Below are 13,626 nucleotides of genomic sequence, written 5' to 3'. Positions count from 1 at the left end.
CCTAATATTCTTAACTCACACTTTTATTGTCTACAGAAATTATTAAAAATTAGAGGAATTGTTTTTCTTTTGCAAATTCTATATGTATTGTTTGATAGCCATTGCCTAAAATAAATATTTTATTTTGACTTTTTTTGGATGTCAGAAGACAAGACTCATGAATTTTCAGTGGTCCAGGTGACTTCTACTGTAAACAAAAGCTAAGGAAAATATAAATTATAATAAAATCTTTCTTCCTTAGGTTTTCTTTTCCCTTCTCACGAGAAGGTTGCAGTCTTCAGATGTACTGGCTGTAAGAATAATGATCAACTATCCTGCAGTGATAAATTGAGATGCATGAAGTGACCCAGCAGGTCCCTTCCTATCCAGTCTATGAGTCTATTATTTCCTAATCAAGATTGAGTAAAACAATGACTAAGGGAGTCAGAAGAGATGAGGGGCATATTTTCCAGCCACTTTGTTCATGGAATCTATGTAGGTGATTTATTTAGCAATACATTCCTCTAGTTTTCTGTTTTATTCAGTAGTACTTACAGTATGAAGCTCTAGGTCTCCATGCTAAGAACAAGCCATCTCACAATTACTTGTAAAAAGTGTAATTAATACCTGTGCCTCCCAGGTATTATGTATTGAAATAACTATTTACTGTCACCCTGAAGGGTGAATTACCTAGAGAAGGGAAAAATCTTTAAAAAAGGCCTATTAATTCTAAATTACTTAGGGAACTTTGCAAGAGGTTTTAGATATTTTATGAAACATTCAGTTATGCAATTAAATGAAACATGTATTAATGAGAAACAACTGAAACTTGGTTTCTAAATTAGGAGATCATTGTACAGGTCAAATTCAGCAGTGGGATAAGTCACACATCTGAAGTTAGTGATAAAGTGGGTGTCATTGATAAGTTAGTATAATTTGCACAATAAGAGCCAAACTGTGCCTACCTGGGACCCCTGAACAGGTGACCATATGAGAAGTACTACAATAGGAGGCATCAGAACTCAGTGTCACAAAGCCTCCTGGAGCATCTTGGTGCCCAGAGGAGTGCATCCACTGCCCACTCCTTAAATGCATCCCACATTTTCTGTAAGATTAAGAGAAAAGGAACCATAAAAGAAAAGACCTAACAGGCCATTAGAGGAAGACCCTGCAGAAGTCCTGGAGGGTTTATTGTTGTTTATTGAAAACTGTAAGCTGTCACTTGAGATGCTCAGAGATATTTCCTAGTCCTGCTTTCAGGGTAGGGGGCTCTGTAGGGAAGTGTGCAAAGTGGGTGTAGCAGCAGTTAGCAGCCAGCCGAGAGTAAGGTTGGGGGAGTTGTGCCTCTGATTAAGGGAGCAGCATGATTTGTCTATTCAAGCTCTTGTGTTGTTATCATTCTGAATATTAGAGGAATGTTAGGTTATAACCTTCCTACAGGAATCCTGTTTTGGTCTAACTTCTGTTTGTATGCTGTGAAACATAATAGTGACCTTGCTGCCCAACTGGAATTCTTTAGTTGAAGGGAGCAGTCTGTCCCTGTGTGCTCCCTTGTGGCCAGGTGTGGCACAGCAGCTGAGCCCCATTTTACGTTCCCTGATTGGGCATCAATAAAGTTCACTTTAACAGGTCTGGGCAAGGAGAAGCCAACACATATTAACAAAATAGCATGTCCCCTTTAACAAGGTTTTATGAGAGGAGCAGTTATAATCAACAGTTCATAAGGCCCTCACCATAGGACCCTGGTTCAGAAATACAAAACTTAAAGTCCTCAAATAAAGTCTGAGTTTCGTCAGCCTAGTTTCCTGGAGCCGGAGAGAGAAACCACAACCCACTTTAGCCTGCACAGCTTCTATTTCCCCTCTCCCTTGCTCAGCTTCATGTTCCTGTTCAAAAAGCGCAGCTCAGGGCATGGTCTCCTTGATTACACTCCAGGCTGTCCCTGGCCATAGGCTCCAACCTGTCCCTTAAAGGGATGGTACATGCCTTCACACTCCAGTTAGAACATAAGAATGGCCCTACGAGGTCAGACTGATGGTCCATCTCACCCAGTATCCTGTCTTTCAATAGTGGCCAGTGCCAGATGCTTCAGAGGGAATGAACAGAACAGGGAAATTTATCAAGTGATGATTGAACTTGGCATCTACAATTTCTATAGACAATGCCAACGACATGAGAGCACCCAAACACTTTGCCTGTGTGGAAAACCATGGGATTCACACAACCATCCCCAGCTGAGCCAAAAACTCAGCTGACCACATCCTGGACCTGATCTTAAGTGACAAAGCTCATGCAGCAGTGGAAGCTCTTGACTCTTCCACATTGTCATTACCTCCTAAGATGACAAATTGTTTTAGTTGCAGGAATTTCCGTCTTTATCATTTATTGAAGCAAGAGTAACTATTAGTGTTTGGCACAAGGAAGAAGCTGCCAGAGGAAAACATTTTAATGGATCAGTCTTCCTGTGTAACTTTAGGCAAGGTCACTTAGTACCTCCCGTGACAAAGTATCTCCTCAGCCATTGTACCCCAGTGTGGCATTTTTCCTCTTTATAGTCCCATTGACTGGCCATTAAGATCTGCTGGTGGTACCCTTCAGCTGGTAACTTGGCCCTCCAGCCTGGTCACTTTTAGTCCAGCCCCTTTCAGGGTAAACCAGAATTCAACTCAACAATAGACCCACGACCGCAAATCAGATCACTGGCTGAAATCCAGGCCCAGTAGTCCTGCTGGCCTTTATGTCTGGGGTCTTCACATTAGCCTCCTCAGTGAGGCTGTAGGGGGACCTAGTCCCTCCCTCTATCCTAGTTCCAGCCCAGTCCAGTTCCAGGACCTTACAATAAGTGATTAAGTCCTGTCTCATCAGAGCTCTTGAACTACTTCCTGTATCAGCCTGTTTTCTCCTCAGGGTGCTTGCATTATCAGCAGGGGTCTGCTCTGGGCTCCAGCTCCCATACAGCAAAGAAAACGAAACAAATAAAAAAAAGAGGACTAGGCCTCTTGTCCCACAAGAACCCTCCACACTCTCGGAAGACTTAAAGCAGCTTGGCTTTCTGCTGGGCTCCTCTCTGGAAGTTAAGAATGAGAAAGCTGTCCACTTCCAAGGGCTAGGGATCTCTAGGCTGGGGTTCTCTCTTTCAAGGCTCCTCTTCCAACTCCAGCATGCTTCACAGGCATGATAGGACAAGGCCATGTGAGCCCAGAGCTGCTCTTTAAAACCTTGTCTAATGCAGGGTTTGTATACCCCATCACAGGATAATAGTGCTTCCCTACCTAATAGTCGTGTCGCGAGAATAAATATATTAAATATGACAGGTTTCAGAGTAGCAGCCGTGTTAGTCTGTATTCGCAAAAAGAAAAGGAGTACTTGTGGCACCTTAGAGACTAACAAATTTATTAGAGCATAAGCTTTCGTGAGCACTTCAATCTCTCTGGTCACTCGATTACAGACCTAAGAGTGGCTATCCTTCAACAAAAAAGCTTCAAAAACAGACTCCAACGAGAGACTGCTGAATTGGAATTAATTTGCAAACTGGATACAATTAACTTAGGCTTGAATAGAGACTGGGAATGGATGAGTCATTACACAAAGTAAAACTATTTCCCCATGTTATTTCTCCCCCCCCACCCCACCCCCCACTGTTCCTCAGATATTCTTGTTAACTGCTGGAAATAGCCTACCTTGCTTGTCACCATGAAAGGTTTTCCTCCTTTCCCCCCCTGCTGCTGGTGATGGCTTATCTTAAGTGATCGCTCTCCTTACAGTGTGTATGATAAACCCATTGTTTCATTTTCTCTGTGTTTGTATATAAATCTCCCCTCTGTTTTTTCCTCCAAATGCATCCGATGAAGTGAGCTGTAGCTCACGAAAGCTTATGCTCTAATAAATTTGTTAGTCTCTAAGGTGCCACAAGTACTCCTTTTCTTTATGTTAAATATGATGAGAGTCATACAGATACTGTGGAAATGGAGGCAATACTGAGGTAGATAGCGCAAAGTTTCTGCTTACAAGATTGTTTCAAAGAATGGAGGAAATGTGTCACAGGGATCTGAGTCATCTAAATGCTCAGATAGACCCAAGAGCGTAACATTTAATTGTTTTATATTATTTTTACAAACCTCAAGTTTCTTAAGAATTGATGCTATCTTTAATCAAAGCACCTACTATCATCTTGGTGCAGTCTCCTGTAGGTGGTGGTTTTTTTTTTTTTTAAACATACTCCTCTAAAAAGTTACATTTGGTAGTCTCTAAAACTAACTTCAAGTTGAATTGATCTAAATGTGATTGTAGACAAAATTGTATCAAATGATACAAGTTGTGACAATACAATAGACAGAAGATAATTTATCAATGGCTCCAATAGCTGTCAAGGGAATTGTGATGATGAGAAACTAGGAGAAAACCCTTTGCTTTTCTCTACCGCTTGTAGGAGTTGCAAAATCTGAGACTTCAGGACAAGCATTGTTCCACTGGCTTCCATGGAGCTATGCCAATTTCCACTAGCTGAGTATCCAACCCTATTGGTATGTCTGCACTGCAATAAAACACTCACAGCTGATGTGGGTCAGCTCGCTCAGGCTGCAGGCCTCTAAAACTGCAGTCTAGATATTTGGGCTCAGGCTGGAGCCCAGGCTCTGGGCCCTTCCCCCTTGCCTGAGCCCAGACACCTACATTGCAATTTTATAGTCCCACAGCCTGTACCCCACAACTCCAAGTCAGCTGACCGAGGCCAGCCATGTGTGTTTCATTGCAGTGTAGATGTACCCTATATGTTTTTCTGTAGCTCCACATTTTCTTGTGGAAAGTCCTTTAAGAGGCAGTATACAATAAGCTAGGAGAGCAGTAAAGGAAAACAGATGATTCTTTTTGCTTATCCTCCCAAAATTTAGCTTAGGGCATAGCTGGAAAAATATATAACATTATCAAGAGTTTCAGTATCCAACCCCTGAAATGTAGAATGTGAGAGAAGAGCTACATCTTAATATTCATGTTTAATGTTTTATTTTGAAGTAAACTATGTACCAGTCTTTCTAAGGCCTTGGTTACATGGGGAAATTTTCTGTTGATTATTTGATTTTAAAATGCAAATATTTTCCATTAATGTTATTCACTGGCTATAGACAAAAAATATTTTCTTTTGAAAGTTTCTTATTGCAGACAAATGAGTCAGTTTTGTGGGTTTCCTTCCTTTTTCAAAACCCTACCATCACTGTGTGCAATTTCCTCAACCATAGGCAAAACATTTGCAGACCAAAAAGCACGCAGGCTCTCCAAGAGAGGCTTTTCTGGGTGCAAGGAACTAGAGATATTTGCAGGTTGGCTTGTTGTTTTAAACACCTTTTCCCAAAGACCAATATCCAAGATTATGCTTTACTGAATCGGACACATTTTAACCAGTCTAAAACTTTGCCCCTCAACTCCATTTGTGTTCTATGTAAATTTTGTTTCTACATTAGCTCTCACTGCTTAGTGAAGATACAGGCATCATTTCATAGTCAATAAGTATTTTTCAATATATCTGTGTCTGTTATACAAGATGTTACCAGTGTTACCAGAATTTAGTGCATGTGAAAAACATCAGAATGATAGAGAGAAGCCTTCAGTCACTGGGGTTGTCAAAAGAACAGGGATAGCACAGTGAGTGACAGCTACAAGGCATGCCAAACCCATGAAAAAAAAGTCACAGAAATTGGGCTAGTTTTTAGCTTAATTGGCTTGTGAGTTGCTTGTTGGCTAATTTTTGACTTGCAGCTTGTTGAGCTTGTTGTTTCTTTTTTTTTGATTGGCTCCCAGCAAGCCGGGGGGAGGGAGAAGAAAGAGTCAGGGGTGCGCAGCAGGCCCACCACAGTCCCAGACTGCATGAGATCTAGTCACAGAGTGTTGGGGTTCTTAGGGATTGGCTTCAGAGTAGCAACCGTGTTAATCTGTATCCACAAAAAGAACAGGAGTACTTATGGCACCTTAGAGTAACAATTTATTTGAGCATAAGCTTTCGTGGGCTACAGCCCACTTCATTGGATGGATAGAATGGAACATATAGTAAGAAGATTATACATACACACACACACACACACACACACACACACGAAAAGTTGGAGTAAGAGGCTAATTAATTAAGATGAGCTATTATCAGCTGGAGAAATAATAGCTCATCTTAATTAATTAGCCTCTTACTCCACCTTTTCATGTTCTCTGTATGTATATGTAAGGATTGTTTCGGCCTTGTTTCAAAATGAGATTGCTTGATTTTTTGGCTTATTGTGAAAGTGGGGGTGCTTATTTACTGCATGAAAGTTGGCAACTGTGCTGCAACTTGTAGAAAAGCTGAAATTGCATGAAAAGTTAATGATTTTCTTGCTTTATTTAGGCCTGGATCCTGAAAATGCTTATGCATATTCTTCTACTGACATGCTTACAATTAAGTACTGTTGGCAGGACTGGGGCCTTTAGTCTGTAAACTCTCCAGGACAGGGAGAAATGCACATTGCATGAGCTACATATGCTCTAAAATTAATAATGATAGTGCAAGCTTCCTCATTCCCTCCCACTGTGCTTCAATCCATGCGGAGATAAACCACTTCTAATTCTGCTTCCCTTACTTTGACTAACCTCAAGATTTTATTACGAGTTTTGTGATGTCTGAGATTTCTCCTCAAAGCTCCAGCTCATGGAGTCTTGTGATTACATGAGAATCTCAGGTTTCTTTTTCATTAAAAAAAACAAGCAAATAAAACAAACAAACCTTCTAGGCCTATGGGTTGTAGAAAAAAGCTTGTAACGTGATCCAAGTGCAACGTAAGGGCTCAAAAATCAAAACACAAATGAAAATGAACCAAAATGTATTTATTTACTCACATAATATTTAGGCCCAACTACTGATTTTTTTTTTAACAGAGTTGGCAATTCCTATCCACTTTTGTCCATTCTTTGACTTTTATCTTTGGTTAACTGATGCTGCTATTGTGTCTTTTATAGTGGCAGTTCTACAGTCTTCTGGTGGAAAAGATATATCCTATAGATGGTAAACAATTCAATTGTTTACATTTTCAGGAAAAAAATGCAATAAACTGCATAAATGCAACATTAAGGATGAACTGTTCTATTTCCTCTTTTAAAAAAAAATCCAAGAAATTCAATAAAAACAATGCTAAAGTGAAGTTAAAGGATCACTGCCAACTTAAAATTTTAAAGGCAGATACATTTTTAAAATTCAATTTTCTGACAAAGCACATTAAATCACACTTCCTGAAATATTTGGCAAAACATTCGGTTCAAAAATTATAATTTTTCTGCTCACTGTTGATGTTTACATGAGTCTTTTGGACAGGTCCTGGAGTAAAAAACCAAATATACTCAGGCCTATCTCTTTTCCTGACTGTGCATACTCCAGCCTGTCTCCAGATGTTGTCTCAGGCCATGTCTACACTTACCAGGGATTGACGCTGCTGCGATAGACGCAGTAGGGGGTTGATTTAACGGGTCTAGTGAAGACTCACTAAAGCAACCACAGAGCACTCTCCGGTCGACTCCCCAGTACTCCACTAGAACAAGAAGAGTAAGGTAAGTCGATGGGAGACGCTCTCCCATCGACGCAACACAGTGTAGATACCGCAGTAAATCGACCTCAGGTACATCGACTCCACCTACATTATTCACATAGCTGCAATAGTGTAATTTAGGTCAACTTACCCCAGTAATGTAGACAAGGCCTAAGTTCCATGCCCCCCACCATTCCTACTCCCGATGGTGCTTCAAGGGCAGTATAGCACAATGGTGGGAGATTTCCCAATATAGTCTGTTACTTGCAAGGCCTTTGATGATTTTATCTTTGCAAAAGAAGAAGATCAAAACTTAAAAAAAGAATGCAGATGCTTGAGGAAAAAATTTAGGAAGTGCAGCGATCACAGGAAGGAGATATTCAAAGTCATGCTTTTCAGTTCACCCTGATACTAAAGCTGATATTTTGGAAACCAAGGCTGTGTGTTTCAGAGCATCAGACCCTGTGCAAAAAATATGCACTGATGTCACAAAGGGATAAAAGCTTGATTATTTTTAGATTTAGATTTAATTAAATCCCTATCGAAACCTATAGATGCTTGTACAGTACCTTTGTAGGGCTGATCAGGTTTCCATCTTAACTCTCTCTCTCTCTCTCTCTCTCCCCCCCCACCCCACACACAGAATGCTGGCTTTCTAGGAAAATGTTCATTTAATTGAAAAGCATCTGCTTTTGTAGTAAATTTCAATATTTTGGGGCAGAAAACTTCAAAGTAAAAAAAAAAATTTTGGCTGCAAACTTTTTGGTTTTCAATTTTTTGATGAAAAGTCAAAAGTTTTCCATGGAAGCAAAACCTGCTTTCTAACCAGCTCTAACCAGTATGTTTATGGATTTTTTTTAAATGTGTTCCTGAAACACTAGCTTTCCTCTCATAGCCCATTCATACCACCCCAACTAAGATTGCTAGGTGGATGTCATCTCTCTCATGACGGCACCACAATCCAGACCCCCACGGGCACTATGGGAAGGTGCTTTTAGGTGCCTTCCACTCAATGGAATTCACAATCCTGAGTTAGGTGCCTTGCCTCCCTATAAAATGAATAGGGACAGTTAGGCATTTAAGTGATATTTGCAAAAACCAGCACTGTAACCAGGGAATTGCCTACGCTAGCCTGTTGGAAAGGCTGAGGAGACAGGTAGGGGCCTATACTCTGGCCCCTCAAAGGGAGTTAGGCACTGAAGTCCTTTTGTCGATCTAGCACTATGTCCATATAGAGGCCTACTTAAATTGTAGCAAATGACATGGAGCACACTTAGGAGTGGTTTTTTAATATTTTCATTCCTGAAACCCAGGAAAGACAGGAGGTCTTAGTGAAGGCAACCTCCCCAGTCTTGCTAGTTACTGAGTGCCACCTGGGAAGTCATGAGAATTGAAAGAACTCAGAACCTTCCAGGAAGTCCACACGAATTCACAAGATCAGGGCCGTATTTCATGCTCAGATTCAAGTTTCAAACTTGGTTCATTTCTTCAAAGTTTACCTTTGAGTAGCAAATGAGTATGGAAAGATTTAGTACAAGGAGTTAATTCTTGGGAATGCTTCTGTAACATTGTTCTGCAGTCTTAAAGTTGTCACTATTAGAGCACGTAATACTTATTCTGGCTTTAGGAAACAATATTTATCACAGGGAGATATTTTTATTTTCATAAAATAAAGTTACATATTAGAGAACTTAACACCATTCAGAATGCAGCAGGGCAAATTTTTTAAACCAAAACTGCAGATTGGCATCAATTAAAAAAAGATTTCAAAAAATGTTTTCTTTCTGAAAATGTTGAAACAGATGTTTCAGTTGTTTGATTGGAAGTGTCTTTGTTTTGAAGATCACTTCAACTTCATTAAATATTTTAAAAAAGGATGAAAAAAGTCAACACACAAAACATTATTTCAAATTGAACAAAATGTTATGTACAACCCCAAATGATTTTTTCTGTTAGTTGATCTTGCTCAAGGCTCAAACACTGGCAGTGCCAATCCTGTGGTACTTTAAGTGAGAGCAAGGACCCAAACATACCCAGTAGATGTTGGATTTGTGGTACGTCTTCACAGCAAAGAAAATCCCACAGCTGGCCTGTGCCAGCCTGCAGGGTGGAAGGGTCCCAGAGCCCGGGCTCCAGCCTGAGCCCAGAAGTCTTCCCAGCAATGAAATAGCCCTGCAGCCTGAACCCCACAAGCCTGAGTTGGTGGGCATGGGCCAGCCATGGGTTTTTCTTTGCGGTGTAGACATACCCACTCTGACCTCCTCATGGTGCAACATAGGTATCCTTAATGAGAAGTGAATAGGAGGAGGGGGTTGCCTAGACTTCAGATCGCTTCCAATCTAGGCACTTAAGCCAAGAAACTGACAAAAGCGCTGATCAAAGGGGAGAGCCTGGCTGAAGGACAACCAGCCAGCCTGTGGTGAGAAGCATCTGAGTTTGTAAGCGCACTGAAAGTGTTAAGATCAGCTTAGAATGTGTTTTGCTTTTATTTCATTTGACTGTATCCGACTTCTTGTGCTTTGACTTATAATCATTTAAAATCTATCATTTGTAGTTAATAAATTTGCTTATTCTACTTGAGGCAGTGTGTTTGGTTTGAAGCATGTCAGAGACTCCCCTTGGGATAACATGCCTGGTGCATATCAATTTCTTTGTTAAATTGACACACTCATATAAGCTTGCAGTATCCAGCAGGCATAAGTGGACACTGCAAGATGGAGGTTCCTAGGGTTGTGTCTGGGACCAGAGATATTGGCTAGTGTCATTCGGTTGCACAATCCAAGCATCTTACATGCCAGAGGCTGTATGTGAACAGCCCAGGAGTGGGGGTTCTAACAACAGAGCAGGATAAAGCTGGCTTTCAGAGTCAAGGATTGGAGTGACCTAGCAGATCACCAGTCCAGATAACACCAGGGGAAATGTCACAGTGGTGCAGCGGGCAGGGTGTATGTGCAGCTTGTTACTCCAAGTGAAGTTCACAATTTAAGCACTGATATTTGTGATTTTAAGTGAGTCTTAAGTGCAGTGGCTAAGAACAGTCAGGACACGATCACAGTTTTGTTATTTTCTGTTTATTTTGGGTGAGGGAAATAAGCACAAGGAAGCAGAAAAATGGCTCCCAGTGAGGTTGCTACAAAACTAGAGCTGGCCAGACTGGAAGTGGCAGAGAAGGAAAAGCACAGCGAGTTTCAAATGTGGCAGGCAGAAATGAGTCTCAAAGAAGAGGAGGCTGCACACAGAAGGGCTATGGGAGAAAGAGAAAACCCCAGCTGGACCTGCTAGAGAAGCAGAACCAGAGACCCCCCCCCATCCCCATTGACTCCCATCACTCCAAAAATCCACAAATAGGAACACTTAGGTCCTGCATACGGTAAGGAGGATGATATTGCTGAATATCTGACTACCTTTGAAAGGCTGTGTATAATACGTGAAAACCCCGATAATAGGAGAGTTTCTACCCTGATTGTGAAATTAACTGGTAAAGCTCAAAATGTATTCAATGGAATGCCTATTGAAGATGCTTTAGATTATTGTAAATTTAAAAATACTGGTTTTGCAAAGTTTTCAGATTACCCCTGAAACATAGAATTAAATTTAGGAATCTCAAAAGGAATATTGGGATGAGTAATGGGGAATATGGAAACAAAATGAAAAATTTGTTGGGAAAATGGGTTAGGTGTAAAGAGGTGGCAAGTTTCAAAGGAATGTTGGATCTTGTTGATCAAGAGCATTTCCTAAGCATTCCTAAGACTGATGTAAAGCAGTGTCTATGGGACAAAGATGTAAAGACTGGCTGAGATGGCTTTTTTAGCTGATGCCTTTGAACAGACTCAGGCATCTATTGAGGGCAGGCCACAGAAAGAGGGGTTTAAAACTGGTGGGAAGGGAGGATCCCATTTTGCCCCAGAAAGTGAGAAGTGGGTTGGGAGCCTAAACATTCTCCTACCCAGGAACAACCTCTCTGACCACTCAGTAAAAGATTTAAGGGTGGCAATTTTGCAACAGAAAAGCTTCAAAAACAGACTCCAACGAGAAACTGCTGAGCTTGAATTAACATGCAAACTAGATGCGATTAACTTGGGTTTGAATAGAGACTGGGAGTGGCTGAGTCATTACACATATTGAATCTATTCCCCTAAGTTAAGTATCCTCACACTTTCTTGTGAACTGTCTAAATGGGCTGCTGATAATATCATCTGCTGATAATAGCTCATCTTAACTAATTAGCCTCTCACAGTTTGTATGGCAACTTCCAACTTATCCGTATGCATATATATCTCCTTACTATATGTTCCATTCTATGCATCCGATGAAGTGGGCTGTAGCCCACGAAAGCTTATGCTCTAATAAATGTGTTAGTCTCTAAAATGCCACAAGTACTCCTGTTCTTTTTGCGGATACAGACTAACACGGCTGCTACTCTGAAATCCCTCTACTGGTAACTCCTATCCCAAATCTCCTGTAAGAGCAGAAGAGCCCAAAAGGTGCTATCAGTGTAATTCCACCGATCACCTGAGGAATAAATACCCTGTGCTAGGAGGAAGCAGGCAACCAATAGCTCATGTTAGTTCTGCTGTCCTCAACACAGAAGCCCCCCCCCCCCCCCGAGCAATTGGAACCTATCATATTGGTTTTGTGAGATTAGCCTCTGCAGAACCAGATATGGAGCATGTTAAAGTTGTCCAAATTAATGGCAGGGAATGTTTGGGGTAGAGGGATACAGGGGCCCAGATCTCTCTGGTTAAGCAGAGTGTGGTCCCAAAGGCCAGTATGCTACCTGGCCAAATGGCAGAGATTGTGGGGGTGAGAAAAAGCAGATTCCTCATACCACTAGCTAAAATCCATGTGGTGTGGGAAGGTTTGGAAAGTGTTTTGACTGTGGGGGTAATGGAACATCTCCTAGTTGACCTGCTTCTTGATAATGATTTTTTTCTGTGGAGCTCAGGTTAAAGTATTTGCCTGCAGCAGGAGGGAGTTTTATGCTGGGACCCCCAATGAAAGGGGTAAGATCTCAGGAATTGCTGAGAGAATGGGAGAGTGTCTCCTTGATTCTTCTGCAGCAGGGGGAAGCCACATGCTTCCAGGTGAGAGGGTGGTTGAGACCAACTCCTACACTGCAGCTTGAGGCAATACATCAGGAAGGGATGGGCGTGTAATGCCTGCAAAGGAGAGAATTGGCCCAGTTGTTAGCTGCCAGCAGGTCGCAACTGAACCCAAGATAAACCCGGCTCTAGGGAGCAGAGAGAAATATGTCCCAGAGGAGAGCCCAGAGAAGGGGCAGGGAATCTCAGAAACCACTGAGGCGAGTGAGGATTCCTGTGACTCTTACACAGGGAAGCAGTGTGCTTCCAAGTATGGGAGGGGCTGAGACTAGCTCCTTTCCAGCAGAAGGCAACATGCCCTCAGGTGCAGGAGAGGTGTTTTCAATGATTAAGGAAACTGTCCCAGTTGTTAGCTAGCAGAGTTTTGCAGTTGAACAAGGGATAGAACCCTTCCTATGGAGCACAGCGAAATGTGTCTTAGGAGGGGGCCCAGAGTTGGAAACTGGGGAAGGAATAATGGGGATACAGGAATGTCTCCTCACTAGTCACTTGAAGCAGGATGTCCAGGACACTAGGAGGATGGCTGGGTCAGCATCGGTGCACCCAGGCACTCAGCCTGTGACTCAGGTTTTGAGAAGGAACTGTGTAACTGACCTCCTGGAGGGGAGCAGTCACGCAGCTGACTTCTCAGGAACAGAGAAAGGGGTGACGGAGGGTACCCCAATCCAGATCCCAATTTTTCAGGATGCTATTTCTGATAAGTTTTTGGAAAGTAACTGTTTCTTTAAATCAAGATGCAGCTCCAATGCCTGTGATAACAGAGGAGTTGGAACCAGGAAATGGCCAGGTGATAGTTTGCCAGAATACAAATGACTCAACTGACAGAGAAGGGGGTGTTTTCCCCCAGGCTGGTGAGACACAGAGAACAGTTATGGGAAAGCTGCTGGGAAAAGGTGAATCAGATCAAAGAGTAAACACACCTTGCCCAGAGAGCACAGATCACAGCCCTCTATGGGGCAGGGAAGGACTCAGGGCTGGGAGGGGGAAACACCAGGTAACCCCAAAAA

Source organism: Dermochelys coriacea, chromosome 5, assembly GCF_009764565.3.
Source record: "Dermochelys coriacea isolate rDerCor1 chromosome 5, rDerCor1.pri.v4, whole genome shotgun sequence".
Lineage (NCBI taxonomy): Eukaryota > Metazoa > Chordata > Testudines > Dermochelyidae > Dermochelys > Dermochelys coriacea.
Note: the sequence above shows the minus strand (reverse complement) of the source record.